This window comes from Pseudophryne corroboree, chromosome 5 (assembly GCF_028390025.1).
Source record: "Pseudophryne corroboree isolate aPseCor3 chromosome 5, aPseCor3.hap2, whole genome shotgun sequence".
Lineage (NCBI taxonomy): Eukaryota > Metazoa > Chordata > Amphibia > Anura > Myobatrachidae > Pseudophryne > Pseudophryne corroboree.
In genome coordinates, this window is record NC_086448.1 from 564,742,906 (window position 1) to 564,759,249 (window position 16,344).

Below are 16,344 nucleotides of genomic sequence, written 5' to 3' on the forward strand. Positions count from 1 at the left end.
ACGGCCGATACGTCTGTGAACTCCGTCGTTCACAGACGTATCGCGTCGGCCGCGCAGCATAGCCGACGGCCAATATATCTACCGATATATTGGCGCGTCGCTGTGTGTGTACGGGTATACATGCTGCGGCGGCCGGCGGTGATTGACAGCTGAACTGGGCGGGCGTGTGTACACGCCCGCCCAGTTCATGACGTCAGTCCCCGACGGATCGGGCAGTGTGTATGCTCAACACACTGCCCGATCCGTCCATAGATATATCTGCAGATCAATTTATCTGCAGATATATCTATTAGTGTGTACCCACCTTTACTGTCCGTGCACTCACACTCTGCAGCGTCATTATTGCCACTAAAAGCAGAACGTGGTCTCATGCTCCATCAGGAAGTCACATGATGTGTCACCTGCCGTGTATGTACAGCAGCAGCCACGTGTGACTTACAGCAGAAACGTATACAGCGCCGGCTCACCAGCATCACCACACCTGGGCGTCCCGGCGTCGAAACTACACTTCCTCCGCCTCTCCTCCTCTGTGCAGCTCACACAGTCACACGGCGCTCCCTGAGTGACGTCACATCGCCGTGGCCACGCCCCTGCCCGAGGCACCAATCAGATTTGAGGAGTAGGAGGATGGGGATGTCAGAGGCATCAGCGGCACAGACTGAGGCGCAGTGCTGGGTGCATGTAAGCGGGTAACCCGCTCTGCCTGCTGCCACCGCCACCCCAACTGCATGCCAGCCCCTAATGCCAGGTAACGTGTGCGGGAAGTACAGCATCACTATGACTAAGAGTGCCGGGGTCTCCGGACTGTGGGGCTACGTAGTGAGAGCTACCGGCTGTCTCCCTGTAACACAGCAGCAACAGTAGCCCCTGAGACATGCGCATGGTGTGTGTGGCTGCAGTCTGCTGCTGTGTGATGTGTGCTGCTGTTGCATATACAGTATAGACCCTTTGCTGTGTTTAGCCTTATATTCTGTTTTATTGTTTTGGAGCTATGGTAGTGATGGGACATTGGGGTCGAGTCAATTGATTGCGAAGTGAGTAACTTTCTAGTGCCATTCAATTCAGTGTGCTGCTTTGGCCGACAAAACTATTGCCCTTTTTTTTATCAATAAGTGATAAATTTCACTGTGAGTGAGAAGTTGCACCAGCCAATCTGCTCCTGTCAATTTTCAAACCCAGCCTGCGACTAGGAATTTAGGATCTGATTGGCTGGTGCAATTTATCACTCACAGTGAAATGTATCACTCATTGATAAATAAGGGCATAAAAGCGCAATGCTATTTTGTGCCATTGTGAATGCAAACAGCATCGCTGCGGGACACATGTCAGAGAATGCCCATTCTCGTGCCTAAACATCCTGTTTAAGGCGTGAGTATGGGCATTCTTGGACAAAGCAGCACGCTCAATTGAATCAACACCATTGAAAGACAAAATTGGTAGTACTGATGTTTTTAACACTGGTCAAAACACACTGTTTAGTGCTTAACTGGAAGAGTAGAGAGCTCATGTATCTGACAGTGGTACATGAGGTTGAGAGTTAGAGTTCCGAGGGGGATTTGCTGAAAAGGCACCCTTAATCTGCATTGTCTACCAGTACATACGCAAAACGTTAGGGGAAAAAAAAACTTCAATGGGGTGGATCCATTAGATCTTCACCATTGGCGGGTTAGCCTTCAGAAACAAACAATCAATGGTTCCTATTTCAAAACAGTGCTAGTTGCAGGGATATGCATAACTTGGCTCCATGTGATGTGGCTGCTTGTACCTGTAACTGGGATTAGACTAATTGGACAAAGTCTTGTTAATGACATTGACTGTATGTATGGGTAGGTTCTAGTTATGAAAGTTATGTCTATATTTTCCATGATTGAGAATATGTAAGCCCTGTAGAATGTTACTATTAGAGATGCTTAGATTTGTTCCAAAGAGGTTCTTGATCTGGTTTGTCTGGCTCTAAAATTTGAAAACAATGTGATCCATTCTTGACTTCAAACACTACATTTAAATAAGATGCCTATTTTTGAGTTTCAGTCATGTTGAAGCCTAAATGGATACGTTGTATAGTATTTTATTGTGAACAGCATATATGAAGTTAAAACTCAAATGTAAACTTGAACGCTGTAGTGCAGTAGTTCCCAAACTTTGTGCTTCAGGGCACTTGGAGGAGTGATATGGGTTTGGTAGTCCATTGGAGGAGTGATATGGGTTGGTAGTCCATTACTAAATCAAATTATTTTATGGTTAGTGTGATAGGCAAAACCCAGTGCTTGTGCCTGCCAATCATAAAATACATGGACGAAAAAGCACAACCCTGTCCATCACTACATAACTGAACCTAATGGATACGTAACCCCAATTTACATAATTTAATAATTTTTGCTTAATTTCTCAAGGAACTTTTTGGCCTAGGGGTACCATGAAAAAAAAAAAAATGCTGATACTCTAGGATGCTGGGATTCAAGAAAGTTTGGGAACCACTGCTGTTTGATGTTCAAATTTAAATCTACATTAAAATCACTAAAGAATGGGAAAATGTAACATCCTGTGTTTTAACAGCATTGTTTTAGGCTTTTAAAACAGCCAAACGTAATCAAATTTTAAACAAGTTATAATAATCCAAAGAAATTTAGACAATAATAATGCTATAGCAGAATTATCAAAGTGTGTAACGTGGCCTGCACATCTAGACCTCCTTTCTGATCCGCCAGTCAGAGATTTTTCAGTGTGTTGGCAAAACACAACAGGCGATATGCAATAGCATCCGAGTATGCCAGAGGTGCGGGATGCCGGCTGAACACAGACGTTTTTTTAAAGGGGCAATCATTTACAAGGCTTGGTTTTGCCCCTTTAAAAAAAAAAAAAAAAAAGTCTGAGTTTGGACAGCATCCCACACCAACGGCAAACTTGGCTGTTATTACATCTCGCTATAACGTTAAAAATACCGTGACTCACCAAACCAGTCTATTTGGGTTTTTTAGACATTGAAGTATAATTGTGTTTTTGACTTATGAAGTCGTAGGATTGTTGAAGTATATAACCTATTTAATCACTTCAACAATGGTTATGTGTGCAATTTTTTGGGGATATCCAATTTGGTGAATAGGATAGCAAAAAAGGGATAGCCCGATGCACAGTGCCCTAGCATACCTTGCAGGCCTAGCGGTGCTGACTGTGGTGGAGGTGGAAGGGGGAACAGCTTCCTACATACTGGATTATGAGCAGTAGGATATGATTACTTATGACAGTAACTGCCGATTTGTCCCCGCAGGCTGGATGTGTGATTACACCACTATAGGCTGCACACATAGTGCCTGATACAGATGTGGTTGGAGGTGCAGCACATAGCGCAAAGTACTGATGTTCGGTTCTCTGCGCGTGTACTGTATGGGTCCTGTGTTGTAGGATGCACTACTGCTGCAGACTGTCAGTGGTTGACGGTGGGCGAAAGTACAGTGCGTTCCACACGGTTGGAACGCACAGCGCTAAAATAAGATATTAAGGTATCTTCGGGATCTTTTGCAATGTTTAAACACACGTTCTTTTATGATGTGCACCTCAAGTGTATTTCTCTCCGGTATTGACACATTTTAGCTAGAATACAGTTGTGACTATTTTAATGTAATCCCGCCCAGGAAGGGGCGGATACCTTCACCATACCAGGTATAAATAGAAGGTATGGAACAGCTCACATACACCTTGACAAAGACTGAATCAGTTGAAACGCGTTGGTGGAGTATGTGAGAATTTTGGAACACCACTGATACCAGTTCTTCCAGCCAGTTTAGCGGTGAGATACCCCGGGTTAAACATCTTATGTTACTGTTGTACTGTGCTGCATTCCATCTGTTTTGCTGGTCTCCTATTTGTGGTGAATTACCAAAATTAATTTTTTAAAGTAATTTTACAATAAATTTATATGAATCTTCACACGTCCCTTCGTGTTTATGCTTAATACCGAGCCTAATACGAAGCCAGGAAGTGTATGAAGACGGGATGAGGACCAACTGAAAAAGAAACCGTTATATAGAAGAACGGCGTCTTTCAAAGTAAGCACGAATGTGAGCATTAATTTTAATAAAGATTGCACGAGATTATCCAAGACACCACTCGTACTGGGTGAAAGACACTGCATGTTCAGAGGCTTTAAAGAAACCTTTATATGTTTTTTTCTGGGATACTTTGAAGTAAGCACACATGTGAGGAGCTTGCTTTTTCCTCAAACACCAGGGTGAACCTTTACAGATAGAAACACACTCGTAAAGCCACCACAGTATAAGGAATCCTGGAAGAAGTCACCTCCTTATTACCCATTGACTCTGGGATTTTAAATTGATTCTCTGCATACCATTTGTGTTTTTTCTTTTACATATTACCTTATGGACTTGGATCTATATGAGAACCATTAATAAGAAGTTTTTGGACTCTTCCAGCGTTCTCCTATGGACATTTGACCATTGCGGCTACTCATCACGGTAACCGCACAGTGCTTGCGCCACCAGCGGGCTCCTATCCCACTGTTTGTTATTGTCATTCTTTTCAGGTGTATGTGGTGACACACCAGGATAGGATCCCACTAAAGGCAGCAGCTAGAGTGCGCAGGAATTTACCTTATATAAGTCGTGTCAGTGGTTGACAGTCTGCTGCCACTTGGGGGCGGGAAAGTGGAGGCGACGACCGCCATTACCGAAATTAGAGACATGGTGCCTCTGTTTTGGGGGAGTGCCGAGGCCGGGATCTCCGTCGGAAGATGGAGATTTCCTGGCCTCTTTGTAGGAACTGCGGCAGCCAGCTTGCACGAACAAATGGGTAATGCAGCCGGACGATGGTTTCACAGGTGGTCTGATGCGGCGACGCAGCACGGATCACTTATGCAAACAGGAGACGTCTAAAGCAGAAGTGATTACACCTCCAACCACATCTGAATCAGGCTCATAGTCTTGCGTTGGACACAAAATATGGCGACCCGGCGACTGTCTTTGCAGCTAGGCTGCAATGCAAGAGCATTGCTGTTTAGCGAAGCGTTCACATTTCAGCAGGGGGGGAAGGGCAGGGAGGACCCGGCCTGCGAGGCGGCCCTCTGCATGCTAGAGTACGGAGTTGTAATTTTGAGATGTTTTGCAAAACTACAACTCAAGCTGAATTAGGCCCATAGTGTGGATGACATGGCAATACAAAATAATGCAGACACGTGCTCTTGACCACCATGTAGAGTCCCATGCCAGCATTGCATTGTAAGTATCAGCACTGCAGTATATGACTTTCCATATATAGGAGCATATTCATTTGTGTGTGGGATATTGTCTGCAATTTTTTTCTGTGGACCTCCCAACCAGTTTTTAATTTACTGCGGATATGCGATTTCTCAATACCCACTTGGGGTGATTCAGATGACTGCGGCACCCTCCGCTGGACATCTAGACCAAGGGGTGCCTCACAGAGCAATTCAACTGTTACTTCGTTGGGATGCCCATTTGCTGCCAGATACACATTTCTTCTCGCAGCCTCTTGAGGAGCAATAAGAAATGTGTGCAAAGTCTGTGATTTGGGCACCCAGATGATAGTTTGGGGGCCGTAATCACTGCTTAAGATAGGCAGGGCCGGCAACAGAAATCTTGAGGCCCCGTACAGTGATATCTCTGGGGTCCCCTCTGAACCCACTCTTACCCCAGAGAGACTTACCTGAGCAGCACTCCCCAGATCCGAACACCGCACAGCAGGTACCGTGTCGCCATCACATCCCACCAGAAGAGTCCAGCGCAGGGCACAGCAATCCATTTCCTGTAACTGCCTGCAACACAGCTGGACCCGAGGAGCGAGTGCACACTTGTGCCGCACAGTCACTGCGTGTGAAAGACTCCTATCACTCTGAGGCTGCAGCCACACCTCCTACAGCTTGCTGCCCTACTTGGACAAGACTTGGGGCCCCTCTGATCCTTGGTGCCTGGTACAGGTATCCCCTTTCACCCCCCCACCCCTCTGTTGCCTGCCTTCTAGGTAGGTTTAGCCATCTAATAATGGGTGCCCAGATGGACCAACAATGGATTTGCTCCGTGGAGAGACCATTGGTATAGACGTCCAGCAGTAATTGCCCCCACAGTATTTAATAAAAAAATGTTCATGAAATTCTACTGGGGGGAAATGTTGCCATGGAATACCAGTCACTCATCAATGTGTTCCAAACATTTATGTGCCCGGCTACCGCATTCTCCACGCTGCCAGCTGACTGGGACACACAACTGACAGGTCTCACACGCACATACACTGACCTACGGTATCTCTCACGCACACTGACATGGGGTCTCGCACATGAAAAGTGATCTCTCGCACATGCTGCAGAAGAAGACCTGCATTTCCAGCAAAGCGGAGAAGGAGAAGAGTGCTGCAGGAGTTAAGTCATTTTTCACTAATTAAGCTAATTGGAGTATTCCAATTGCATATTTAGTCATTAGGGGGCGTGTCCAAGGGGTTCCGATGCAAGTCCCTACAACTTTTTCTTAAAATGAAAAATTAGATTTGCTCTGGGGCTGTGAGAAAAAAAGGTAATTCTATATAAGCAAGCTCTTCTTTTTTTTTTTTTTTTTTTTTTTCTTCAGCTGAATAAGAAATATGGAAAAACCCTGCGGCGCAGGGTTTCTCTATATTGTATCACCAATTGAATATGCCTGATAAACTTAAGTTCAACACACACATTCCAATTGTAGCATAACAGTCCTGTGCCCACCACATACACTTTCCTGTCTACAGCAGCTGAATTTACTACATGATTCAAAAGTTAACCAGCCTTAGCTGCCATGTCTGTGAAAGTCAATGACTTGGATAATAAATAATTGACGTTGTTAATATCTCTCTATCCTATTGATTATATATCTCTTATAATGACTTGCATATTGTATGACCGTTCCAACCACTATATTTTGGTGACCTCTGTTAGCAAATGCTAATACAGGTTGAGTATCCCTTATCCAAAATGCTTGGGACCAGAGGTATTTTGAATATGGGATTTTTCCGTATTTTGGAATAATTGCATACCATAATGAGATATCATGGTGATGGGACCTAAATATAAGCACAGAATGCATTTATGTTACATATACACCTTGGGGGTGATTCCGAGTTGATCGCTCGCAAGGCGAATTTAGCAGAGTTGCTCACGCTAAGCCTAAGCCTACGCCTACTAGGAGTGTATCTTAGCTTCTTAAAATTGCAACCGATGTATTCGCAATATTGCGATTACAAACTACTTAGCAGTTTCAGAGTAGCTTCAGACTTACTCGGCATCTGCGTTCAGTTCAGTGCTTGTCGTTCCTGGTTTGACGTCATAAACACACCCAGCGTTCGCCCAGACACTCCCCCGTTTCTCCGGCCACTCCTGCGTTTTTTCCGGAAACGGTAGCGTTTTTAACCACACGCCCCGAAAACGCCGTGTTTCCGCCCAGTAACACCCATTTCCTGTCAATCACACTACGTTCGCCAGAGCGAAGAAAAAGCCGTGAGTAAAAATACTATCTTCATTGTAAAATTACTTGGCGCAGTCGCAGTGCGAATATTGCGCATGCGTACTAAGCGGAATTTCACTGCGATGCGAAGAAAATTACCGAGCGAACGACTCGGAATGAGGGCCCTTATACACACAGCCTGAAGGTAATTTTAGCCAATATTTTTTATAACTTTGCATTAAACAAAGTGTGTACATTCACACAATTCATTTATGTTTCATGTACACCTTATACACACAGCCTGAAGGACATTTAATACAATATTTTTAATAACTTTGTGTATTAAACAAAGTTTAAACAAAGTTTGTGTACATTGAGCCATCAAAAAACAAAGGTTTCACTATCTCACTCTCAGTCAAAAAAGTCCGTATTTCGGAATATTCCGTATTTCGGAATATTTGGATACGGGATACTCAACCTGTATAATATATACCTATTATTACATTTAGCCATAAGTGGCATTATTTGGGCTATTGAAGACTTTTGGGGCGCTTCAGTTGTTTTCCCCGTGGCTGCCACTAGACAGCGCCCATCAGAGTGATTCAATTGTTGCTCTGATCGGGTATGAGTACCACGGGGGGACATATTTCTGCTCACAGCCTCCTTAAAATGTATGCGATAACTCCATGGATTGGCTGCCCTAACCAGTAGTTTAGGCAGGTTTAGCTGCTCTACGTGGCTAATCCAAGTCAAATTAGGCGCAGTGGTGGGTGCCCGAGATAACTGAATTGCTCTGTCGGACACCCGATAATTAGCGACTTCAGTATAACAATTGAATGCTCCACTTTGTATCAAAAATGTTTGTAAATTACTACTCCACTCCCCTATATCCCCTTAATCTGAGTTTTGCACGTTTACTTAATACCAATTGGATAAATAACTTGTATTAGCCTTCAAAAAGGATGGTTTAATCCCATAGGCCGGTGGTACATAAAAGAGAAAAAAACACAAAGAGAGGTATCCAATTGGCTGTGATAATGCCGCTTCCGTGAAAAATGGTAGGTTCTCGCAATTTCTTTTTATCTCTACTATCAAATTAATTTGTGATTAAAAAAAACAACCATTTTCTCTCAAGATATCATAAGGTCTCTCGAAAACCGTGAACCTGTGTATTTTGGCGGCACTTATCGCGGAAAAAATAGTCAGTTATCGGGGACTTGACTTTTGGCAGGTGAAACCAATCCCCGATAAGTGCCAGCATTGGGGGATAAAAGCCAGCTATTGTGGCTAATAGGATAGTCTCCTGTGAACCAATTAACTAATTGGATACCCCCATAAACGTAAACAAACAAAACATACAAAAATACAAGTAGCAAAACAAGCATGATTATTGTGGTGTCAGATCAGTAATCAGGTAACATCAAGGCTGTGTACAGAATGATCAGTAATCATTAAGACAAACAATCTTAATGATCAGTAATCATACAGAATAGCATGTACAGCACATATATAGGAGGAAAACAGTAACATGGTTACAGTAGTAAATACACTGTATACAGTGGCGAAACTAGCGAGCGGTGGGCCCAGGTGCACCAAAATGCTTTGCCCCATTCCCCACCCCCCCTCATCCCCTCCCAACTCCATATTAGAGATTCTTTGCATGCTTCCGTGCGTGTGTGTGTGTGTGTTTGTTTGTGTGTGTGTGTATATATATATATATATATATACACACACACACACTGGTGCAAGTAGAAAGCAATTGTTGTGCTGTGTGCGTGCACGTGGCAAAAAATGGGTGTGGTCACATGCCACGTGGGGCGTGGCCATTGAAAATGGGGGCGTAATATACATATGCCCCCGCAGTGCCAGACATGGCCTTGCATTGCCACATACACAACCCCCCACAGTGCTAGATATGCCCCCACTGTGACAGATACACATATTCCTCCACATTGCTAGATATGCCCCCACAGTGCCAGTTTAGGTATTTTTACCTGCGCGTTGCCAGGGGTTTCCTTCGCGTTGCCAGGGGGGTCACCTGCGAGTTGCTAGGGGTCTCCCAGCCGCTGTTCCATTAAAGTATGGGAGGGTGTGTGTGGGCTGCCGCTTCAGTATCTATAATTCTAGCCCCCGCAATGGATTGAGACATGGGGGGGAACGGTGCTGCGGAAGCGCTTCCGTACATTCCAGTGTGGAAAAAAAACCTTAAAATGCCCGCCGCCGGGGAGACGGCGCTAGAGGTCAAATGTGACTTCTAGCGTCTGTTTCCGCCTTGGCGGTGGCCATTTTTGGTGGGTTTTTTTTACATTGCAATGTATGGAAGCGCTGTTGCAGCCCACAGCGTGTCTTAGTTCACTCGCTGTGGGTGCTGCGGCGGCTAGAGTAACTGTGCGGGGGCAGCGGCTGGTTCCGTTTGGGCCACTTGACAGCGGTGGGCCCCAGTGCAAGACACTGCTTGCACTGGCTGTAGTTCCACCACTGCCTGTATAGATGAGATATTAGATGTACGTGGTAGGTAAATGTATTTCACATGGACCAAATAGAAATGACCAACTGTACCTATTCAGTAAACTCCAGATCCATGGGGGCCAAACTGGAAAAAGCTATACAGACTTTAGCTAGCATACAGGTATTAAGGATATACTGCCTAGTATACCATGCAATGAGCATTACAGCACTGGTAATCACATATACTACAACTGTTAAAATGTTTGGGTGACTGACACAGCATAAAGTAGTGCAAAATAAAGTTCCTTGGGTTGCATAGAATATTTGAATCCATGGATGCACAACCTGTGTGTTCTGTCTCATAATTGTTAGCTATGTAAATCTGTTGGGAAATTCCTTTAGGGTACCCGAGTGTTGGCACTTGGGGTTCTAACTGAAACATTGTTGAGCATTGATTTGAGCAATTTCTACATGCAGTAACATTGTTCAGAAATCCTGTTTAGCTCGTTAGTCCAGTGGTAAACCTCATACATTGAATCGGGGTTATTTTAGGTATATGTGAATGACGTGCCATAAAGGTACAGAAACAGATTTTTCATGAATAACACTCTGACAGTGCCAGGAAATATGGCATATGTTGCAAAATAAGATTCTTATTTCCATGTTCAGTATTATTGTTTTGGCAATACTGTGTGTTATAGTAATGATGTTACTAGTACATTTGTTAAGGGCCCCATACACTTATGCGACATGTCTGAACGTCATGTCGCAGGCGATCACCCCAGCAGCCTCCCAGGCGTCAGGATCGCACAAGATACATTGTATGCGGTCCTTTTGCATACAATGTATCATGGGTGATCCCAGCCATGCCTGCGGGGTCGGACATGATTGCTAGTGCAGCACGCTCAATCTGGAGGATCCGATCCAATGCTCACGGGAACACGCATCGGATCGGAAACGCCTCCAAAATGCCCGATTTCACCCGATATATAGGGCCAAATGCCCAAAATCGGATGAAATTGGGCATTATCGTTCTAGTGTATGGGGCCCTTTATTCCTGTTTTGTAACCTCAAGCTATTATATATTTAGTAGTTAAAAGCCCGCCAAAATTTTGACAGGCACCAGGGCTGGATTATAGGGGAAACGGTCACTACTCACACAGGAGCTACCGCGTTTCCGGAAGTCCTGCTGCTGGGACCCTGTTACTCCATCAATGAACAGTATTTATAAAGCACCCATCATCTACAGCCCCAGCACCGACCCCTCCTCCTCCCGGTCACTGTACTGCTCACCCCACACAGGGTCTCGCTCCTTCCTGCTGGACTGATTCACCTTCTTCTGCCGCTGGTAAGTGGCCACACGTGTCCCCAGTGCCTCCACTTTGAGCACTGTGGGACTGCCTGGTGGATCCTGCATCCGTTTCCTGGTTACTGCTGCTGCTTGTTGCAAAGTCCCGGGATGGCAAGTAACCTGGGGTTGCAGCATAGTATATAGGAGGATATACAGAATATGTGGTATATGGCGGGAGCAGTATATGGAGGAGGGGGTGCAGTGTATATAGAGGCAGTATATGGTGGGGGGGTGTAGTGTACATAGGGTGTGTGTCCGTCCGTGTTCCGAACGTTGCTCATTCAGGCGACCTCCAGTGGCGGCACCACCACAGAGTTTACTATATTGAAAAAAGCAGCATCTCTCTCTTCCCTGAACCCCTCCCCCCACCCCCAGTCCCTATCTGCCTCTACCTTCTCTCTATCCCTAGTCTCTTTCTGCCTCTACCCCTTCTCTCTCCCCAGTCCCTACCTACCCCTACCCCCACTCTCTACCCCCCAGCCCCCTCTCTCCGTATACAGCAAGTGTGAAGATCAGAACAGTATTATCTATATTAGCACCAGCAGACTAGGAGGCTGTAACATATCCCTGCAGTATCCCTTTCACTTTCAGCTGTGAGTCATTTGGTGTGGCCGCCAGTGCACATAACAGAGGTGAGGAGCAGCCTTAGCCTGTTATTATATAGGATGCAGTATATAATACTTTATAAGAGCTAAGCTGTCCCATGACTATAGGGTTTTATAAAAAAATAAATAATATTGGGGAGAACTCCAATTTCCAAAAAAGGTTATGGCCTACAAAGGTGATTGGGAAGAGATGGAAACTGACTAAATCCCAGCAGAGTATAAGAGGGGTTTACACATGTGGGGGAGAGGAAGAAAGGAGTGGGTTCCGTGGTGACAGGGCCCAGTAGCGGTGTCCTGTCAAGTAAAGCGGTGCTCTAAGAGGTAATAAGTAGTCCCCAGACACATAATTTTCACTTGTCCTAATCTCCTTTGTGGATTAAAAAAAAAATGAATAAGAATACCAGGTAAAAAAAAAAAACATAAGGGGTAAGTATTGGAAGATGTTAGGAGAGGAATTTGTGTGGCTTTGTATTATACATTGTCTCTATACGCACCAGAAGAAATGTGATGTTCTAGTTGTGATTTTATGTAATTGTCATGTTGTACATGCCAACAGGAAGTTGTCTGTTCTGGAAATCGTCTAGATTCTGTTGAATATATTAAGATTTTCCTGTCATTTCATATTCAAAGAGGTATTTATCTGGAAGATGGTTATAAAGAAGATAGAGACATTAGGTGCGTGCCAGGAATCACTGATTACAGAGTCAGGAGGATCATAAAGATTGTGGAATCGCTGAGTCAAGGTGGTGAGCTAGATGTTGCTCGTTTTGGTACTATTGATTTATACATCTATGATACTGGAACGTTATAAAAAGCGTATTGTCTGGTAGAAAAGGAGGTTGGCATGCAGTGCCCTCCCTGTTTTTAAATTAAGTTTGCCCTGCTCATAAGGAGTGGTATACAGGATGCGTCTCAGCAGACGTTTTAGCACTTAGTTAAAGAAATAAGGTAAAGGGTGTGGGTTCATTGGTCTTGACAGTGTAGAATAAGCCATTGTTCAAAAGAGACTGATTGCATGCTGGTGCTAAAGAAACAAAATGTTTCTCAGTGGTAAATTCAGATGTTAGATTAGTAGTTAGTTAAACTAGTTAAGACAGACCATAAGGAAGTGGTGTGTCTTTCTGATGGGAGACGTATTGTTTAGGTTAAAGAAAATGATATGGGATTATATCCTTTATATACAAATGATTGTAGTTTGGCAAATAAGCTCTCTGTAGTTATTATCATTAAGTAATTGTTAGATCTTCTAGTTGTTATTACTGGTAGTAGTAAAGGACAGAATTATTTCTGGATATGTATACAAAAAGGGAGTGTGGGAAATCTATCTGTGAGGGGTGCATTTATAAATACAGGATGAGTATCCCTTATCCAAAATGCTTGGGACCAGAGGTATTTTGGATATCGGATTTTTCCGTATTTTGGAATAATTGCATACCATAATGAGATATCATGGTGATGGGACCTAAATCTAAGCACACAATTCATTTATGTTTCATATACACCTTATACACACAGCCTAAAGGTCATTTAATACAATATTTTTAATAACTTTGTCTATTAAACAAAGTTTGTCTACATTGAGCCATCATAAAACAAAGGTTTCGCTATCTCACTCAAAAAAGTCCGTATTTCAGAATATTCCGTATTTCGGAATATTTGGATATGGGATACTCAACCTGTAATTGCATAAATGCGATCGGGGATTGATATTCGTGCCCAATTTTGCATTGCAGTATGTGATTATAGCTGTTTAGATGTATAGCAGAGAACACACAGGGACAGGGGCTCCGAAAGGCAGCTGTCCCAGCGATGTGTTCACTCCAGTTCTGGGACTTCTGCGCATGCGCAGTGTGCTGACCGCGAATGTGCAGAGGCCATTACCTTCAGATGGCGCTAACTGCAGGGGCCAAACTGTGGAATGCTTTGCATTGCGGAGCATGGTAAATCTGGCAGCATTGAACCCCCTACATGGGATGCAGCTGCTGTCCAAAATGGAGGAACCGCAGCAGATATCTAAGATGGGGGCTAATAAAAGGGGGGAGTATCTCATTGCGAGGATATCTTGTGTGTTTTTATGCTACGCAACCAGGCATATGCAAGTGTGCATAGAGTCCTATGTACCTCCAATGGGTACATGTAACTGGGCTGTAATGGAGCGCTTCATGTAGGCTTGTACAGAGTGGGCCTATATGTGGAATAACGTGCTACAGTATGCTACGGAGTTGTGTGCATCCATGATTACACCTGTATTCAGACTGATCTTTTACACCAAATATAGGAATGGTGCAAGTGTGCACTTATAGTAATGACGGCTGTGAAACAAGGTCTGCGTATAGGGGCAGTTCACTGGCAAAGATGCGAGCAACAAATATACACTATTCATTCTGTACACCTAATGCCTGAGCAATTACGTCCGACTTGTGGTCACTCGAATGATAAATCATCCATGTGATTGACTGACAGGCTTGGAATTGATGGGTAGAGTACAACAACAATGGGATAAATTAAGATACGTATCCTTATTAGATTATATTTATTATATACAGCAGAGTTTTGTGTCCATTGTGTTTTTAAAATAAAGAAAGGTCAAGTCTATAGAATCCCAAAAGAATGGTGAGGTATTATTATGTAAGGAATGTAGACAAATCTAAACAGTGGAGGCTTAAGCTGGGTACACACTATGCAATGTGTGTCTCAGCCGTCTCTGTGCAGTCCAGTGTGCAGTGGCGCAATGTATCGTTACAGCATGCATGTACCTGCATGTCGTCATTCATTACAGCATATGAGGTGGGAATATTAGATGAATGACCGCTATGAACATGCAATCAGCCATACGCACTGTAAGATCCGTACAATATATAGTCCCTATCTGCGTCGGAATTATATATAATACAATGGAGGGAATTCAGTCGTTTTGTGCGCCCGATCTCCCGTGTAAAGTGACAGGAGATCGCAGGGCACAATTCAGTTGCGTTTTTTCCTGTGCTGATTGCACCCAAAAAGGTCGGGTTTAGCCGCATAAAGGGGCTCAATCTGACCAAACTAGTGGGCGCAACACGAAAAGTCCTGTTTGAGCGCTCAAACGGGTCACTTTTCGTACATTTCAGCCTACACACCCTGGGGGTGCTGTGACTTCTTAAAAAAAAAAAAAAAGTCTATTATACTATTAAAAAAATAAAATAAATAGTGTTTCTCTGACGTCCTAGTGGATGCTGGGGACTCCGTAAGGACCATGGGGAATAGACGGCTCCGCAGGAGACTGGGCACATCTAAAGAAAGCTTTAGGACTATCTGGTGTGCACTGGCTCCTCCCCCTATGACCCTCCTCCAAGCCTCAGTTAGATTTCTGTGCCCGGCTGAGCTGGATGCACACTAGGGGCTCTCCTGAAAGGTTCCTTTCCCTTTTGTATTGCTTTTCATATTTATTACAATAATAATGCTTAACATTTAACTTGTTGTTCTTATTTGATCAACGGTTGTAACATATAGCAGTCTGTCACAGTATTAATATAATAAGCAGGATTAAACATTCATGCCAAAAGAAATGGTTTACAAAAAATAAATACAAATAAAATAAATAAATATACACTCATTCCTTGTGTTTACCAAAACGGTCAGACACAGGGAGACCAGTACACCACCAAGTAGCAAAGTGAAAAAAACGTTTAATTAGATAGCAGCATTATCAGGCCTTTGAAAAAACACGTTTTATACTCATCAGTGTTAAGTAGAGAAAGTCCATAGATAAACAAACAGCCATCCCAACGGCCCGTTTCGGTTGTCACACCATCATGGGGTCAGCTACAGCATAATGCTCAAACATAAGACCTTATAAAAGCAGCAGAATCAGTGTGAATGAAATACACCTGCTCAACCCTGTCCGCAAGTGATGGAAAGCACCTCCCAGTCAATGTGGCAAGCTGAAGTGGAACCCCAGTGCCAGGACACAGTTCCCAGCGGCACTGACACTGGTTCCGCTGTACCGGAAGTGACGTCGCGCAATCGCGGCTGTCTACGTCCGCCAGGCTAGGAATCAGCCTCAGGTCACGGGCAATGTCCCAGCACCTAGGCTCAGAAACACAGGGCCCGTCACATGATTCAGGAGGGGCGAACCAATACATAGAAATAACTCGTAAGTTGTACAGGTCAAAACATACAAAATAATAATAAAATATAATATATAATATATGTTGTGCAGCCTTAGCGTCTGTATCCACATAAACAAAAAATAGTTGTTAGCAAACACTTACAAAATAAAATAATCTTCACCATTGAAAGGAATTAATAAAAAATATAAACAAAATAGGATTGTGTTTGCAGATGTCGACGCATAGGCAGAATGCCAACAATCATATATTATATAGGTACTAATAGATAATAGTAGTAACAAATGCATGGATATTTCTAAAAGTGGAAAAAGTTACCAAAAAAGTGATATACTATCAAAAACTAGTACTAATGTCGGCAGAAACAGCAAAAAATTCAAATAAATGGGGTCATAATC

At 43.7% G+C, this 16,344-nt stretch overlaps 1 protein-coding gene across 2 annotated transcripts in view; it reads left to right on the top strand.

Moving 5' to 3' along the window:
- The first annotated feature begins 450 nt into the window (after window positions 1-450).
- The window catches only part of SLC66A2 (solute carrier family 66 member 2), a 244,054-nt gene continuing 228,160 nt past the window's right edge, over window positions 451-16,344 (top strand). Inside the window, exon 1 of one of the 2 annotated variants that reach the window (XM_063923296.1) lies at window positions 451-748. The gene's annotated coding sequence lies outside the window, so the exon portion shown is untranslated. The remainder of the gene's footprint in view (window positions 749-16,344) is intronic. The other variant, XM_063923297.1, reaches the window with a different exon arrangement.